Source organism: Mustela lutreola, chromosome 8 (genome assembly GCF_030435805.1).
Source record: "Mustela lutreola isolate mMusLut2 chromosome 8, mMusLut2.pri, whole genome shotgun sequence".
Lineage (NCBI taxonomy): Eukaryota > Metazoa > Chordata > Mammalia > Carnivora > Mustelidae > Mustela > Mustela lutreola.
The window spans coordinates 80,952,673-80,970,835 of NC_081297.1; positions in this window are offsets into that span (position 1 = coordinate 80,952,673).

The following is an 18,163-nucleotide window of genomic DNA, read 5'->3' on the forward strand; positions in this document are numbered from 1 at the left end:
ACAGTTTCTCTGGGCATCTGGATGGTGCAGTCAGTTAAGCATCTAACTCTTGATTTCAGCTCAGGTCTTGATCTCAGGGTGAGACTGAGCCCCATATGAGGTTCCCCACTTGGCAGGGAGTCTGCTTGAGATTCTCTCTCCTTCTGCCCTTCCCCAAGTGCGTGTGCATGCACGCACACACACACTCTCTCTCTAATAAATAAATAAATAAATCTTCAAAAAAAAGAAAGAAAGAAAGAAAGAAAGAAAGAAAGAAAGAAAGAAAAAGAAAGAAACAGTATTTCTCTTCAGAGCAAACAGCAAGTTTGCTTACTATTATAAAACATTTTGGTTCCCTAAGCCCAGAATTCCTCTCCTGTGACACAACCTACTGTGTATATAAGTATCGTCTTGACCTTCTTCACACCAACCTGTGCATATCAGACCTAGAGGAACTGGCACCAAAAAAAGGAAAAAAGAAAATCCAACACTCTGATTACTTCTATTAAGATAAATAACAAATCATTCTCTGTCTCTGACCCAGAGGTCTGTCTTGTGTTTCTATCAGCATCTATGATACAGTGGTAGGCTAATCTGTTCACTTGCAAGTGGGGTAAAATCCCAGGCCCTTCACAATGCTTGGCAGTTTCAGAGATGAGGGTGGGAGGCTGAATGAGAGGTGGCTTCACAGAAGAGGGAGGGTGGAGGTGTCACAGGCCAAGCAAAGGGACCCAAAGGAGTACATATGGTCATATGCTCAGTAGTGAATATGCTGCCAAATTGTATGGTGTATGGGGCAATAAATGTTCCTTCTCTTTACTGCCTGTAAATGAAGAGGCATTTAGAAAGTGGTGGAAGACTACATACAGGAAGTAGTTCAAAAAGACCTGCCCAAATGTTGCTCAGCTTACTGTTAATGCTCTTCTCGGTGGGGGGTGGGAGAGAACTTCTTTTCTTATGAGTGGTCAGCCTCAGATCTTCCATACTGTAATAAAACAGCAATAAGACTCATCCCAGGGTGCCCTCTTTCAGACAAACATTGTAGCGATGTAACACCTACACTGAGCATGAAAGGAGGGAAAAGTTTTGATCATATGGGTAGAAACCAGGCACATCATCAAAACCTGGCCTACTATGCTTAGGATCTAGGAGGGCAGGTTCCCTAAAATCTGTCAAGGAAGAATGGCGACAGTTGGCCATCAGAAGGTCCACACTCTCCTATCATGACATTAAAACCAGTTGGAAATGACAGTATATGTCTCAGAGCTTTTAGTGATAGGTTCTGACTGATAAAATCGACCTCTGGCCTCTTCAGGGAGATTTCCCCTGAGACAGATGCCCAGGAGAATTGGGTTCTTTTTGCCCTGGGTGACTTTACATTGCTGTTGAAGATGACCTAGAGATGGTGAAACTGACCCAAGAAATCTACATAAATTCTCCTGGTCAATATTGTTGCTTCGAAAAATTCCCCTAGCCCTTAGAGTGAATTTGAGCAAGAATTAAAGATGTTTTCTTAGGAAAAGCCAGCTATTTCCCCAAAGTAAGGCAAATCCTCACAGAAGGCTCATGGTGGGCAGGTCAAGCCCGAGACACCTAGGGAATGTAAACCCTGCAGCTCCAACTGGAGACCAATGTGTCTGTGGCTGCAGAGTCAAGGGGTGCCTACATTTGAAATAGAAGGTACCAGTAATGATGTAAGTGTACTTGCCACTTGAAATAGGGATTTTGGTACAGCAAAAAAAAGGAGAAATGTGTTTACTAGAGCCATGAGCTCTGTAGATGAAAGTTAATGTCTCCCTCCAGAACAAAGGACATAAATATTTACTGCCCATTTTTAAAGATCCAAGTTTTCTATGTGTGGGCTACAACCCACTGAGCTGAAGGTGTCATCTGGCCCTCTTGGCATCAGTCTGTGGGAAGTGAGGTTCAGGAAGCTAAAGCAAAAATGCTGATGGTCTGGCTTCTGTTGTTGCTATGAAGAGTAACTGTCCTTCGTCTCTAACCCAAGAGTCTTGTGTCTTCTACCAGCATCTATGAAACTGTGACAGGCTAATTTGTTAGCTTGCAAGTAAGGTAAACTCAGATGTGGGGCACTTGGATGGCTTAGTCGGTTAAGCATCCACCTTCAGCTCAGGTCATGATCCCAGGGTCCTGGGATTGAGTCCCATGTCGGGCTCCTTGCTCAGTGATGAGCCTGCTTCTCTCTCCCCACTGTCCCTCTGCCTGCTTGCATTCTCTCTTTCTGTCAAATAAACAAATGAAATCTTAAAAAAAAAAAAAAAAAAAAGGTAAACTCAAAGTTCCCACAGTTCTTCACACCAGACACATTTAAAACTCTCTGTAAAGATGTAAGAATTTGGGGCGCCTGGGTGGCTCAGTGGGTTGATACCTCTGCCTTTGGCTCGGGTCATGGTCCCAGGGTCCTGGGATCGAGCCCCACGTCGGGCTCTCTGTTCAGCAGGGAGCCTGCTTCCCTTCCTCTCTCTCTGCCTGCCTCTCTGCCTACTTGTGATCTCTGTCAAATAAATAAAATCTTTTTTTAAAAAAAGATATAAAGAATTTGAATAGATTACACTTAATGTGTGTTTTCTATTGATGTCTAGAAAAAATAGAAAGAAACATTTCATTAAGGTATAGAAAGAAACATTTCATTAAGGTAAGTAAAATGGCAAGGGAAAAAAGGCTAATGAAATACAGTTTTCCTCTTTGAATTAGATTTAAAACTTATCTTGTTCTGTTGCTTGAGAACTCACCATTTGAGCTTCCTCATTTTAGGTTTAAAAGATTGACTTGTAAACAAAAGTGCTCCAGTGGTCATTCATACTTCAAGGTAATCAAAACAATTCCTTCTCTCCATCTAATTAGAATCATTACCCAGAAATAAAGATAATTTGATGTGTTTATAGAGGGATAAGTAAAGGGAGGCAAAACAAAAGGAAAAGAAAGAGTAGTAATAGGGTAATATTTAGCCTTCATTATCACACCTGGTTTTAGCAGCCAGAATACAGGATGACTGTAAGACATACTTAGAGGAAAAGGCCAGAAAAAGCACAACAAAAATGATAGTGGATAGTCACTAGATGCAAACTGCTTCTACATCCCTAGAGATGCAGAAACCAAAGGCATAGAGTGGCTGGAAGATTCAGTGAGACTGAATTCTCAACTATACTCTTGACCAGGTTTTAAAGATGAGTTATGTAGTAAATTTGGAAAGTCCAAATTTTTTTTTTTTATTACTTCTGACTGTTAAACTACTGACACAATCTAGGGCTCCAATTTTAAGAAAAGTTTCAAGAAACATTTGTTTTTATTTGAAAGATCAATCTTAAGAAGTTACTCTGACAAGTTAAGATAGCTGAAAGTGCATGAAATTAAGCCTATTAGTACTATTGCTAATTGAGTCACTTAACTTTTTTTCAGTAGAATAGAAATAAAATAGTACTGCTTAGAGATTTTGAAAAATTTTGTAGAAGAAACAGGTTTACAGATCTCTCATATAAATCTTTTCATTTTCCATAACTGAGTTATAACAAAAATATATTTCTTTCAGATAATCAAAAAAGGCAGTCTTTAAGCCTAGTAACTCATTTTTCCCAGAGAGTAAAGCATTAGAACTTTGCCCATAATAAGATTAATAAATATCTGCTGATTCAAATTGAATTCAATATGGTAGAGAGGATATATTAGCCCGAGTTCTATGTTCAAACTATCTATTAAACATACACTTTCTTTTAATGTTTGTTCTACTACAACAAAACAACACAAAATTTCTTTAAACAATGGTTTCCTTGAGCCTACTTGTAATATTTTTGTCACCTGGGATCCTTTAACCTTCTGGATTTGATGCCTGCCATATCAGTAACTGAAAATGGAAAATAAAGTGAGAACAGATGGTTACCAGAGGGGAGGGTGTGGGAGGATGGGTGAAATAGTGAAGGGGATTAAAAGTACACTTATCTTGGGGCACCTGGGTGGCTCAGTGGGTTAAAGCCTCTGCCTTTCACTCAGGTCATGATCTCAGGGTCCGGGGATCAAACCCCGCATCGGGCTTTCTGCTCAGCGGGGAGCCTGCTTCCCCCTTTCTCTCTGCCTGCCTCTCTGCCTACTTGGGATCTCTCTCTCTGTGTGTCAAATAAGTAAATAAAATCTTAAAAAAAAAAAAAGTACACTTATCTTGATAAGCACTGAGGAATACAGGGAACTGTTGAATCACTATATTGCACACCTGAAACTAATATAACACTATATATTAACTATACCAGAATTAAAAATGGCTCTTCTCTTGATTTTCAGACAGTGTCTCTATTTTTAATATAAAATGTGAATATTTGTTCAAAGACAAATGGTGATATATCAAATGGTGAAAAAATATATATATACAGGGGCGCTGGGTGGCTCAGTGGGTTGAGCCTCTGCCTTCGACTCAGGCCATGATCTCGGGGTCCTGGGATTGAGCCCCGTATCGGGCTCTCTGCTCAGTGGGGAGCCTGCTTCTCCCTCTCTCTCTGCCTGCCCCTCTGCCTGCTTGTGATCTCTCTCTCCATCAAATAAATAAATAAAATCTTAACCCCCCCCAAAAAATATATATATACACATAGCTCAATATACATATATATGCCTCTCTTATCCATTATGGTAAAACAACCACATCTAAGTAGCCAATGGGGTGGGCATCAAACATGGCCCCTGAATGCTCTTTAAGTTCAGTGAACTTGATGTTACTGCTGCATCTCTAAAAACCTGTGGCTATGGTCATTCATCATGCATGGTGGAATTATTTTCTGAATGGGAAAAACCAGGGAAGGAACAGTTTGGAGTGAGTGTGTAATGTTTGTGTGTGTTTGTGTGTGTGTGGAGGGGGGTAGATTGAGAATCAAAAGCTAAGTACTACAGGAAATGCTCTGCTAAGGAAACCCAATGAATGCGCAGACCTTGTACTTTCCCTCATATGCAATAAAATCCTCCGTAACAGATTCTCATCAAGCATTTCAGTCATATCCTTTTATCCTACAGATGATCCACTGCAAACACACACATAGACACACACAGGGTACACATAAACATAGATTTGTCTCAGGAATTACTTTGCTCTTCTAGTAGGATGTTGAGTGGGAAGGACTGTTTTCTTGTACAGAATTGTAGTTAAGGTTCAAAGCTCAGGGTAAGATCGTAAAATACCCTTCGGTCCAGAGACACCTGCTATTCGGCTCCCAACAAGTGGAGTCAGGTGTATTGGGAGCGACAGATCTGGCCTTCTCACCAACAATCAACAGCACAACCCCTCCTCCCACAGTCGATACAAGAAAATGACTGAAGAGAAAGGGAGGGTATAGACAGTAAACCTCACGGAGAGAGCACTGCGGTAAAATGACTTCTTCTTTCTTTCATTTACTGCATGCAAATCTCAAGAACTAACTTGGAAGAGGGAGGAGGGAGCTATCCAAGACCACACCATGCATTCCTCTCTACTTAAAACTCCTTCCTTTAGAATCTAGGCTGCAATGAGGAGGGAAGGAACTTTGAATTGGTTATGAGGTTGAAATCTTAAATAGGTCTGGACTAATTTTAACACCTATAATTGATCAGTAAATTATATGATATGTCCAGGCTGCTATTAGGAATTGGAAGGGGGAAATTGCTATAGTACAGTGAAAAGCAGAGTTTGGCAAAATAAAACAGTTTTCTATTTATACCCCAACTCTTCAACTAACCGTTACATATTTCACATGAATCAAGAAATGCAGGCTAAATTCTGTGCAAGCCACAATCACTGCACATGCCAACAAGGCAAAATGAAGCCCTAAGATATCTGAGAAATAAGATCAATTCACAATATATTTCTCTGCCTACCACCACGGAAGTTTTTCTTTTTTTCTTTTTTTTTTTTTTTTTAAAGATTTTATTTATTTATTTGACAGACAGAGATCACAAGTAGGCAGAGAGGCAGGTAGAGAGAGAGGAGGGGAAGCAGGCTCCCTGCCGAACAGAGAGCCCGACGAGGGGCTCGATCCCAGGACCCTGGGATCATGACCTTGGCTGAAGGCAGAGGCTTAACCCACTGAGCCACCCAGGTGCCCCGAGTATTTTCTAAACACTAGCTGCTGTCTTTATGATGATGCTAAGAACCAGAGAGGTCTCTTTATGGTTTCAACTGAAGGCAGGGACAGAACACACTCATTTGTAGATGATAGGGCATGAGTGGGCTGCAGGAAAGAGGGAACTACATGTATTGGGTGCCTACAAGTAGACATCTTAAAAAAAACAAGTGATATTTCACTTCCAAAATGTAATAGATGATAAATGATAGATAGATGATATATAGATAAAGTTAACTTTTAGAATATACGATCAGAAAGCTTCAACTGAAACTTCTTACCCTGAAGAATTTAATTTTTCTAAAACAAGAATGTTTGTTTTCAATCTGACAGTTCTATGAATATAAAAAATCTCCCACTATTATAGTCAGAAAAACTTAAGACATGTTGCCAGAGTCACCTACAAAATCAAGTATAAAAGTAGGGGCACCTGGGTGGCTCAGTCTGTTAAGGAGCCGACTCTTCACTTCAGCTCAGGCCACAATCTCAGGGTCCTGGGATCTTGCTCTGAGCTAGGCTCCGTACTCTGCTTCAAGATTCTCCCTCTCCCTGTGCCCCTCCCCCTCCCACTTGCTCACTCTCTCTGAAATGAAGCAATAAATCTCTTTTTCTTTCTTTCTTTCTTTCTTTTTTTTTTAATTAAGCCAAATCAGGGCACCTGGGTGGCTCAGTGGGTTAAGCCTCTGCCTTCGGCTCAGGTCATGATCTCAGGATCCTGGGATCAAGCCCCGCATGGGGCTCTCTGCTCAGCAGGGATCGTGCTTCCCGCTCTCTCTCTGCCTGCCTCTCTGTCTACTTGTGATCTCTCTCTCTGTCAAATAAATAAAATCTTAAAAAAAAAACAAAAAAGGACAAATCAAGTATAAAAATGGTACAAAAGAAAATCTAAGTCCCATTTCTCTTTCTTGACAGGTTTTTCAACTAGGAGGAAATGATGGGAGTGGACTAAATCTCCAGGGTACATTTCTACAGTCCAAGATTCTTAGGTGATAAAGAGAGAAGGATAAACTAAAAGTTCAGTTTTTTGTATAAAGCAAATCTTAATTAGGTAGGTTCTAAGGTTATGTCCACACAATGTCATCTAATCAATTGAAAAATGAACCTGTCAGCCAAATAGTAGATTTGCTGTTACACAGTAGACCAATGGCACTACAAACACACATATTAACAATAACAATGAAAAATCCTATTCTGCTATTTAAAATACATGACTATGTAGATATGACCTAAGATCTTGCCGAGATTTTTCAAATCTCACAGTCTTTGTTCCAATAATAAACAATACCCCAACAATTCCCTTCTAGGAGTGCAGCATCTGTGGATACAAGTGGCATTTCCTCTGTGTATTTTTCCCTGGGGAGGCCTTTGAACTTCAGCCTTTTGGGGTTTCACAATCTTGAGCTAGCCTCACTGAATGTTAGAGCATGAACAGACTTATTCTAAGTCCTTTATTTTACAGATGAGGAAACTGAGGCTCAAGGACTTATTACCTACCATGTACCACCACCAATTCCAGCAAAGTTGACCACTAAATTTTCATCTCTTGAAGATAACTTCACTGGAAAATATAAAGTCTTTTATGTTTCTCCTACCTAAGATAGGAGCCAAAACTATTATTTCAAAAGAAAGAAGTTTTTTCCATAAAGACTAGAACTGATATGTTGCAGTGGAAGGAGAAAGATGTAAAAAGAGGAAGAGAGGAAGCACGATAAAGAGGGGGGTTTGGTTTTTTGTGTGGGTTTTTTTGTGTGTCTGTGTGTGGTTTTGATCAATTTCTCATCAGGTGATTTGTCATTTGTTGAGCAGAAGGCAATAGGAGCATAATTTCAAACTCTTCCAGCCTCCACATTTGATTAAAAAAAAAAAATAGACTTTAAAAAACAAGTTCCTAAAAGGATACTTTGTTCTTTTTCTCTGAAGTGAGTCCAAAATCAACAATAACAAAAAATGAAACTGCTAAAGGATGGAATGTCTTAATCTGGATTAGTTTGGTCACTGTTTAATTCAGTTTAATTTAAAAAAAAACTTTTATTGAGTATGTGACACGTGTAAGTCACTATCTTTTTTTTTTATTATTTTCCTGTCTCATTACCACGTATCTCTGAACTTCAGAAGTTCATTGACTGGCATGGGACAGGGTGTGTAAGTCGGAGTTCAGGACTATATTTAAAAACTACTCTTTGTACTTTCTCAACTGGCTTGCTCTTAATGGGGATGTGATGTTGGAAAAGTACCTGGCAACCCCAAATGAAAGGCAATGCTATTACTTACATTACATACATTTTACTGAGTTAATGAGACCTTGCCTCCTCCATGTTCCAGTGCAATTAATATGTTTGCATGTGTGTGAGCAGTGGTGGTGGGGTGCCCATTCTCTTGGTTGCCTCAGAGTTATAGTTCAAAAGTTACATCTAAAATACTTAAAGAGAGCTGGCTTAGTTGGTAGAGAATGTGACTCTTAATTTTGGGTTTGTGAGTTCAAGCCCCACGCTGAGTGTGGAGATTACTTTAAAAACATTAAAAAAAAAAATCTTTAAAAAAAATTAAAACATTTTAACAAAATAACAATTCATATCAATGTATGCAGAAAATCCTTCAAGATAGTTTAATGTAAATGTCCCCACCTTCATACTAGCAGGAGCAAAAATGGTCTTCCCAGTTTACTCATCTCAAACAGGTAGTAACTTTAAAGTCTCTGAAGGAAGATTTAAACAAACATGACTAAGGCTTGGAACTTTGCATTGCAGTCCCTATAACTTTGGACTTACAAACATAAATAACAAAGGTTAGAAATGAAAATAATGAAGTTCTTCTAGTTTTGAGTTTGTGAAATTGATGTTAATCATCTATTTTGGGGTGCCTGGGTGGCTCAGTCCGTTAAGTGTCTGCCTTTGACTCAGGTCATGATCCTGGGGTCCTGGGATTGAGTTCCTGCTGAGCAGGGAGCCTGCTTCTCCCTCTCCCTCTGCCCTTCCACCTGCTCATGCTCTCTCTTGTGCGCTCTCTCTCTCTCTCTCTCTCTCTTGCAAATAAATAAATAAAGTCTTTTTTAAAAATCATCTATAAAAATTTTCAATTCATTAATGTAAGTGAACAAAGACTGCCATGAGATTATTATGTTAGAGTTATGCATTTAATTAACTTCCCAGAGAACTTTTAAAATAAAATGTTAGATTTATTTAGCACTTTGTTCCCATCTAAGATGTTCAAAGACTTCAGAGACTGACTACCTAAAGCTCACCACATCACCGAGATGCAATAAGACCTACAAAGTATGGGCCCTATTTCAGAGATGGAGAAAAAAAAAAAAGAACCAGAAAGTGATGGCTCATCAGGTTTAACAATAAGCAGATGGCATAGTTCAGAGATGCCTGGGAACAAAGCGGGAGAAGCCTCAGAGTTCCCTGCCCTAGGACACAGATGTCTCCATCTAGGTAGCCACCCCTGTGTCACTGCCACAAGTTTAAGAGTTCAAACTGGAGGGAGGGAGTAAGGAGGACACTTTTTTGGAATAAGCCTTAGCAGTCTAGTCCTCTCTAGCACAGAAGATAATGACAGAGCAAATCTAAGTCCAAGCTCACAGGCCCTCCAAACCAAACGGACACAAGGTGCTGTGGCGACACCACATTCTAGATGGAGGCCCCAGTCACAATGGTGGCAAACTTTCGATAAAAGGCATTCCGTGCTGTCATTTGAGTATATGGCATCATAAAAAATAAACTGTGGAATCAGAAAAACATGCCAAATCTTGGCCCCCCCCCATGAGCTGTGTGATATGCAAAGAGTTACTGCACCTAAAGCAAGTTCGGTTTCCATATCTGAAAAACTGGGAAAACAAAATTCATGTCACAGCATTATTATGAGGATTAAATGGTAAAATATTTTAAAATTCTAGAACTTAATGGACTCAAAAATATGATTTTTCCTTTCAACATAAGGGACTTTTCTGGGGAGGGGGGTCTGTCAGAGTTGTGTTTGTGTAACAGGTTTCGTTACTTGCAGTTGAATCTAAATTCATCTGTGAAAGATCCCACACAGAACGCCACATAGCTCCAAAGTCAAAAACTAGTTTAGATCACTAGAAATGCAGAGTAACTCAACTTGAAATTTCTTTGTTAGCATTACTAATTGAGAGGTCATCATTAAGCTCTATGGCTCAGTCAACTGAAGCTCAAATGAGGGGGAAATTGCATGCTTTTACTCAGGACTCAGCGTGTAAAACCTGAAGGCAAGTTATGAAATGCCTCACAAATGAAGAAACATTAAGTGGAAATCACTGACCCTGTGAAACCAGCTCTTAGGGCACTGAAGGGAGAAGATGTTACTCACTGTAGTGTCTAGACCCAGAGGGTGGTCATTGTCAGTCACTGCTTTCTCAAATGGACTTCATGTTTTCAGTCAAAATTTTTCTGCATATCACTATGCTGCCACATATCTGGTTTTTCCATGTCTCCTCACATAAAAGAATCTTTTGACTAAAAATAAAATACTCACAAATCCCTTTTCCTTTGCCATATCTAAAACAAAACACAATTCTTATGGAAAGCAAGAAGGTGCACTGAGAAGGAACCAAAACTTGAATTTTTATTTTTCAACTTTTGCCTAATTCTTGATGTTTGCGTTCTTAGAGGAAGTAGAGGCTCTTGAAAATTACAGAGGGAACCGTAGAATTCCTAGACTGACAACAAAATATACATATTACTTGCCAAAAACTTCTTCAGAAAAATGAAAGTTAATTCCCAAACTTCTCAAACAACTAGTAGCATGATTCTGATTGCCGTGAATCCAACCATGAAAATCTTTCAATTGCCCCGCAATTGATATTTCTTCAGGATGGGTGCTCAAACTAAATGAAATAATTATTTAGGTTCAGGTTATAAAATATTTCATTGTTCTGATTTAGTTCTGGTTTATTAGTTTTTTTTTGTTTGTTTTTTTTAAACCACACGAGCTTAAGTATGGCTCCAACAAGTTCCCTAGGTTTTCTTTGAAATGGTTTAATTTCAGTTCCCAGTTCAGTTAAAAAATAACAAGAAAGTCAAGTTCCTATCAGGTTTAGCAAACCTTGCAGTTTCTCATGGTTTGGGTATGAGAGGTGTTTTCAGGTCAAATCTTGATCTCAGAAGCCAAGGAGGCATTGGGGTGGGCCCATAGTAGGAGACCGCATCCTGTGTCTCTTCAAGTGAGGGATGAAAGGGAGACCAGTTGTCTGCTGTGTGAGGAGGAAAAGTGTCCTGGTCCTTGCAATTCAACCTGAGAGTCCCTGTAGCATGAAACTGGAGCTCCTGGCCATGGAAGCCCAGAGTGAGGGCTGGGTAGGGGAGGAAAGCCGGTCGGTCACTCTACACAGGCCAATTTCTTCCCTGCATAATTTCTTCCACTTTACCCAAGGCCAGTCTCCCAAGGGGAACTACCACCTCTGCTGCCAGGGAGCATCTGCTCCAACCCCACCACCCCCGTTCTTTGCCTAAGTCAACTGAAACGGCGCTGGTCAAAAAGGCTTCTCTGATCTTCACTTTTGAAACAGTGATGTATACCATATGATGTATACTCAGGTCCCCCCTTTTTTTCTTTTGTTGCCCTTATTACACCTGTAATTATACAAATACTTGGGTGGTTATCACTCATGGCTGGTTTCTTTCATTGGGCCATTGGCTCCAGGAAGTGAAGAAAAGTGAATGTTTTTTAATCTTCTATTCCCAGCTCTGAAGCAGAGGGCTTGGTACCCAGTAGATACCACATGAGTAACTGTTGAGTAGGCAGCTCATTGCTGACAAGTTCTCATCCCATCCCTTACTGGCTTTTCCTGTCCTCAAGTCATAGGGTGCATTCTACATACCCTTATAGGGGTTACCTCCTTAGCAGTTAGCAAAAATAATAAAAACTATCCTTCGTTGAGGCCTTAATAGATGCTGGATGTGGGACTAAAAACACCATAGCCATTATTTCATGTAATCTCAACCATGAGAAGTACATAAAATTATTATTTCTATGTAATAGGTGGAGATCTCAGGACTGGATTAAGCCTGAGGCAATGTAAATCTTGATGTGCAGTAGGGAAGGGGGGGGGTGGGTATCGGAGGAAAGGTCACGGAGGTACAGGGAAGGTAGGAGGATACCAACGAGCATTCTTTAGGTCACAATTCTTTCAGAGTCAGCCCTTTCTGGGCCACTTCATAGCAACACAGAGCCCATATGTGTCGTTATCTGCAGCACGAGACAAATATTGCATGGTGGAATCCCTTGTCCTAGTGCTCAAAATTAGGAAATAGGAGAGATCAAAGGCAGATGATGAAAAGAGATTTGACTCTGTGGCCTTCATTGTTTAGTGTCTATTAAATGTGTTCTTTCCCTTTGTGTCTAAAACATTACAGCTAAGACATGGGTGGTCAGAATAGATAAGTCTCTGGCCCTCTTCCAGTCTTATGATTCTACAATTCCATGTTGCCATAATTTCCCCCTAGATTCTGTCAATGGGCTCCTACTTCCTTCAGACTGAAGATTTATCTAGCAATGAAGTTGGTCTGACAACATCTAAAATGCCTAAACTGATGGTGTCTCAAAGAAATTTTTTTAAACCTGTAATGTATCCTGCCAAGATAAATAAGTAGAGTCTGGCAATTAAAAAGTTAATTGGGTCTGTTGTGAAGGCCACACTTTTTTTGGCATCTCATTCCCATCCTGGGAGCCATGATGAGAAGCAGCTCCTCTGGGGTCTGTCATGTAGCACTCTAACTCCTCAGTGACAGCTGGTAGGCGTGCAAGATTGCAGAACACGGCTTTCTCCTGTACCTTCGTGTCTCTCTCCCCGTCTCCTCTTTATTTCTATCATTTCTAGGGTTCTGCACAACTGCACTGATAAATCACTGCTTGAAAGCCCAACAATTATATATTTTGTTGTATTATAACTTTTTAAGAATTAGGGTTTCAGTTAGAGAATGGAGATTTTGAAGTGTCTCAGAAGGTTTTAACTAATTGGACTGCTCTGATTTGGGCACGACTTGACATTGTTGGGTTAGAGGCAGATTTGAGGTATGAAGATATCTGAGAAATAAAGATGGCAAATTTAGATATTTGTGTGGAGGTAGAGGGAGACATGCTTTTTATGGGCAAGACTTCGTAATTCCTGGATTTTCACATTTGTATGGAAAGAAATGTGAAGATAGTAATTAACTTGGTCAGGTGAAGATGTGCCCGGAAGGAAAGAGAGCCAAGGATCTCCTACTTCCATCTCAATTCACTTACCTATCCCCAGAATGAAGCAGGAAACACAGAATCGCTGGCCTGGCCTTGAGTTTTATGGCAATTGCTCCCCCCACCCCATTTTGCAGCATTTTCTTCCTGTAAACTCCTAATTATTTAAAGTGATATTTTTTAGTAAAAGAAGAAAAAGAAAGGAAGTGATAATAACACAAAGATATTAGATCATCATGTCTGTACATGAACTTTGAAGAAGAAAAATCCATAAATGTGTCATGGAAAAGGTTAATGAATGAATTACTTCCATGTTGGCTGTCATTACAACAAACACAAACACATAAACCCACATACACACACCCAAACAATGAAGGGGAATAAAGCATTAGAAGAGAAAAAAATAGGAGACATATTCATAATATTAAATTCAATAAGAGAAGTTAACAAACCAGAGCTATAGGTTTAAGTGAGCTTCTTTAAATATTTTTATTTCATTATTAATATTTTATCAAAAAATAATAGTTTTAGCACAAATTCCACTTTTTAAAGCTCGCATGGCTCCAACACTGAGGTTATCTTGTTTGGCATTAGAATAACTCATGTCTACATTAAAGCTGGAATCTTAGAAGTGACATAAACAGGCCTTTTTCTATAAAGATAAAAGGCTAAGCTTTAAAGGATTTTATATTTATAGATAAATGTTTCCATAGTAATCAGTACTATAAAACTTGCTGGTGTCAGCAGTCCTTTGCATACAAAAATGGCTCATATTAAAATGAGCTAGATTCAGAGAATCAAATGTAGATTCTTTTACCTTAGGAAAAAAACTTTTGTGAGAAGACGAGAAATGTTTCTGAATTTTGTTGGAAAGGACTCCACTTTTGGTCACATGCACCATGTACTCCCACAGAACACACAAGGGATGAAGGCCTGACCTTTGAAGGCAGCATGGCCCATGATGAAAAGTAATTTAAAACAACACACTCATTCTTACATGCTCAGATGATGAGCTTGGAGCTATGGATTTTAGATTTTTCCAATGTCTGAGGTCAGTTTTGTTTTAGGAAGAAAGAAAGTTCAAGAAGAGGGAAAACAAAGTTCAGAAGGAAGCAAGATTAAAAAGAGAAAAATATAATTGTATTGCTTTAGTAACAGTCAGAAATGCATGCGATAAATATTACCCAGAAAATAGTATAAAATAGGTAAGAAATCTGTTTTTAACATTTATGGCCTTCCCTGCAGAAGTGGAAACATATGTTTACCAAAAGACATGTACAAGACCGTCCTAGCAGCTCTATTCATAATAGCCTCAAACTGAAAACTCTCCAAGGGCCTATGAACAATAGAAAAAGTTGAGGTGTCTATTTACAAATGAAATACTATAAAATAAGAATGAACAAAGTATTGCTCCATACAAATATATAGACATAATGTTGAGCCAAAGAAAGCAGGCACACACAAAAAGTATATACTGTATGATTCCATTTAGGTAGAGTTCAAAAATAAACAGAAATAATCTATGGGTTAGAAGTCAAGAGAGTGATTGCTTTGGGATAGACAGTGACTGGGAGGGGGGAAGGGGAGGGTTCTGGGCTCTGGTAATGTTTGCTTTCTTAGTCTGGGCACCAGTTACACTGGTATGTTCACTTTGTGAAAATTTGTCAAGCTGTATGTTCATGATTTATACACTTTCTTGCATAGATATCGCACTTTAATAAAAAGGAAAAAATATTCAGTGGCCTGAGTATTTTTCAGTAAATACATATAAATGTTTCCATTGTAATCAGCTCAGTTTTATCTGTCCTGGATACCTCCTCATTTCTGTTTCTCTTGGCCAGCAACCATCTGACACTCATAAGAGATTACTTTCATAAGGTGAAGTATGTGTGTGCATGTGTACACACTTTCAACCTCAGTTACCCACATTTTTATGATATCTTTGGAGATACATATACAGTTTTCAGCTGCCCCAAAGCTACTGAAGGCTGGGAGTTTGCTGGTTGGGGGCAAGGAGCAATTTGTAAATAAATAATGAAGCTATGTGGTACTAACACCTCACAAGAGGGCCAGATATAGGCAGGGAAGAGGGCTTTGATTTCAAAAGGCTTGTCCCTGGCCGCACACAGGCTCTAATGGGACCGTGCCACGCTCGCAGGGATTGGCAGGTGGACACAGGACAGTGGCTCTGCTGTTTCTCCCAACAGAAGACTTCATTGGTCACACTCGTGGGTTTCCATGTAGCACTCGAGTGTCGGATAAATGGAAAATTAATTGGGAACTTTAAAAAATATCCTATTCCAGGGGCACCTGGGTGGCTCAGTGGGTTAAAGCCTCTGCCTTCAGCTCAGGTCATGATCCCAGCGTCCCGGGATCGAGCCCCACGTTGGGCTCTCTGCTCAGGAGGGAGCCTGCTTCCCCCTCTGTCTCTCTGCCGGCCTCTCTACCTACTTATAATCTCTGTCTGTCAAATAAATAAATAAAAATCTTAAAAAAAAAAAAATTCCATTCCAGGGGTGCCTGGGTGGCGCAGTAGGTTAAGTGTCTGCCTTTGGCTCAGGTCAAGATCGCAGGGTCCTAGGATCAAATCCTACATCAGGCTCCCTACTCAGCAGGGAAACTGCATCTCCCTCTTCTTCTGCTGCTCCCCCAGCTTGTGCACTCACTCTCTCTCTCTCTGACAAATAAATAAATAAAATCTTCTTAAAAAATATTCCATTGCAGGAGTTTATACTGCTCATTCTATAATACCCCTAACTGAAAGGACTATGCCTTTTTTCTTTTTCTTTAATTCTTCAGGATGAGAAGCATCAAGCTATGAAGTGGTGAAGGGGGCAATGGGGAAAGAGTAGAGGCGTGAGAGCCTCTGAGTGACTGTGTGACTTTGGGCATAAACCTCCATCTCTGGGACCCTTGGCTGCTTAGCTGTGAAATGGGGGTAATGACAGAGCAGTCCTTATATAACTGTTGTCAGGATTAAATGAGATAATAGTAGAGTTAGCGGATCATTCTATTCTGGTACAGAGCACAGTCAGCAACCAATAAACGTTAGAAGTATCTAATTAGAAGTTTACTATTCAATTTTTGCTCTTGAGAAGGTTTCAACTTAGCATCTAGATTTTTCCATTGCGGGGGGGGGAGCTTATAAAAAATAGAATCCTGGATGCCCCTATTAGAAGGTCATCAAATATCACATATAATTGTGATATTTGTGAATTGGCAATTGTGTTCACTGTGAAAGCTGAACCCTCGGTGTCAGAGCCACAGTGACAGAGTAGTTACGTATGTTGGAGGCCTGTCTCCAAACAGACTACAGGAAAAAAGTGTTTCAAACCTCTGCTTTCCCTTGGTTTCTCATTCCATTGCTTGGTCCCTTCCTTCCTGGGCTGTCTTATTCTTCGCTCTCACCCCTCACCTTTTTCACCTCTGCTTGCTTCCTGATGTTGGCGTAAGTTTAGGAGTCAGGGTGTTGGGGGACAAAGAGGCTAAACTTACATGGAAGGAGTTAGATGTGAAAGGCAGGACACAATGAGAGCCCAAATGAAGAGACTGGGTGTGAGCAGGATTCATTCGTGAGCACACATAATATTTTGGGCAGTCTCCTGAGATGGGCTGCATGGCAGTTTTGCTGCCTGTATTCAAATACATTTAATAGCGCTCATTGCATTTCTAATCATGTTACTCATAAGGGAATTTCTATCCTGAGATATGACAGAGAGGCACAACAGGCATAAGGAACAAATATTGGCAAAACAAAGAGCAAAATATTTTACCTGCAGTGTTGGCCTCCACCTTTGGTAAAAGCAACACACACACACACACACACACACACACTGAATGTGGCCAGAGTTTCTTTAGGATCCAAGAAAATGCTAATCGATAGGTTGACAGTTTTTTCAAGATTTATTTTTACTTCTTTCTCTATCTCCCTTTCTCAAGTAAAATAAGAAATGCATACATCAGGAGCTCCATGAAAAGAGAGCTGCTTTTTCCTTTCTTTCTGTTAGCTGCATATTGATGGGAGACCAGGGAAGCAAAAATTTGTGACAAGACTTCAGTTTTTTGCTTTATATCATCAAGAAACCTAGATATACCATATACTCGGATTTGCCTATATCAATGAAAATTAACAAAATGTAGAGGTAGGGCCAAGCTTTCCTGCCATGACTCTTCATGATTGAGACATGGCATGAAATTGCTTAGCTGAAAAACACTGAGTTGCGTTTTCAGGCATATCTTTCAACACATGTGTGGGTTCATGACCCGTGCGCTCCTGAAATCAGACTGTGCTTTGAATCAGTGTACTCTCACAAATCCTTATCACAGATGCAAAACTTGCCCCAAGCCAAAATGCTCTTCTAGCTTGGTGGCAACACCCGGATGTGGGGGGGAGGGGACAAAAAAACAAAAAAACAGCTAAATTTTAATTTGGAATAAATGCCATATGAGATACAACTAGGGATAATCTTATGGAAATATGCAGGTGGAAAAAAATGTCCTAATGATAGCTTCATTGTGCCATTTCATTTTCTGAATTTAGGTGATTCATCTAAAAATATCTACAAACTTAAAGACGGAAGGAGCAAAGGCAGAGAAAAGGTGAAGATTTTCTGCAAACAAACCAACTCATGTTGTATGCAGAGTTCTACATGCTTGTTACACACATAGCTCTACCACACCAAAGAACACCACAAACTCCAACTGTGGACCTTCAACACCCATGCATACTGTGGCAGATTAATATTTTCATATATTAACAAGTTTTCCCCGCTCACAGTTTCTTTTACTGCTTATTTTTTTTCCTCATTCAGGCACCTTTCCAACACCTCAGGAAAGGTAATACAAAGACTTAAAAAACGAATAAAACTCTTGGCTTTGGAAAGTTTCAAACGTCT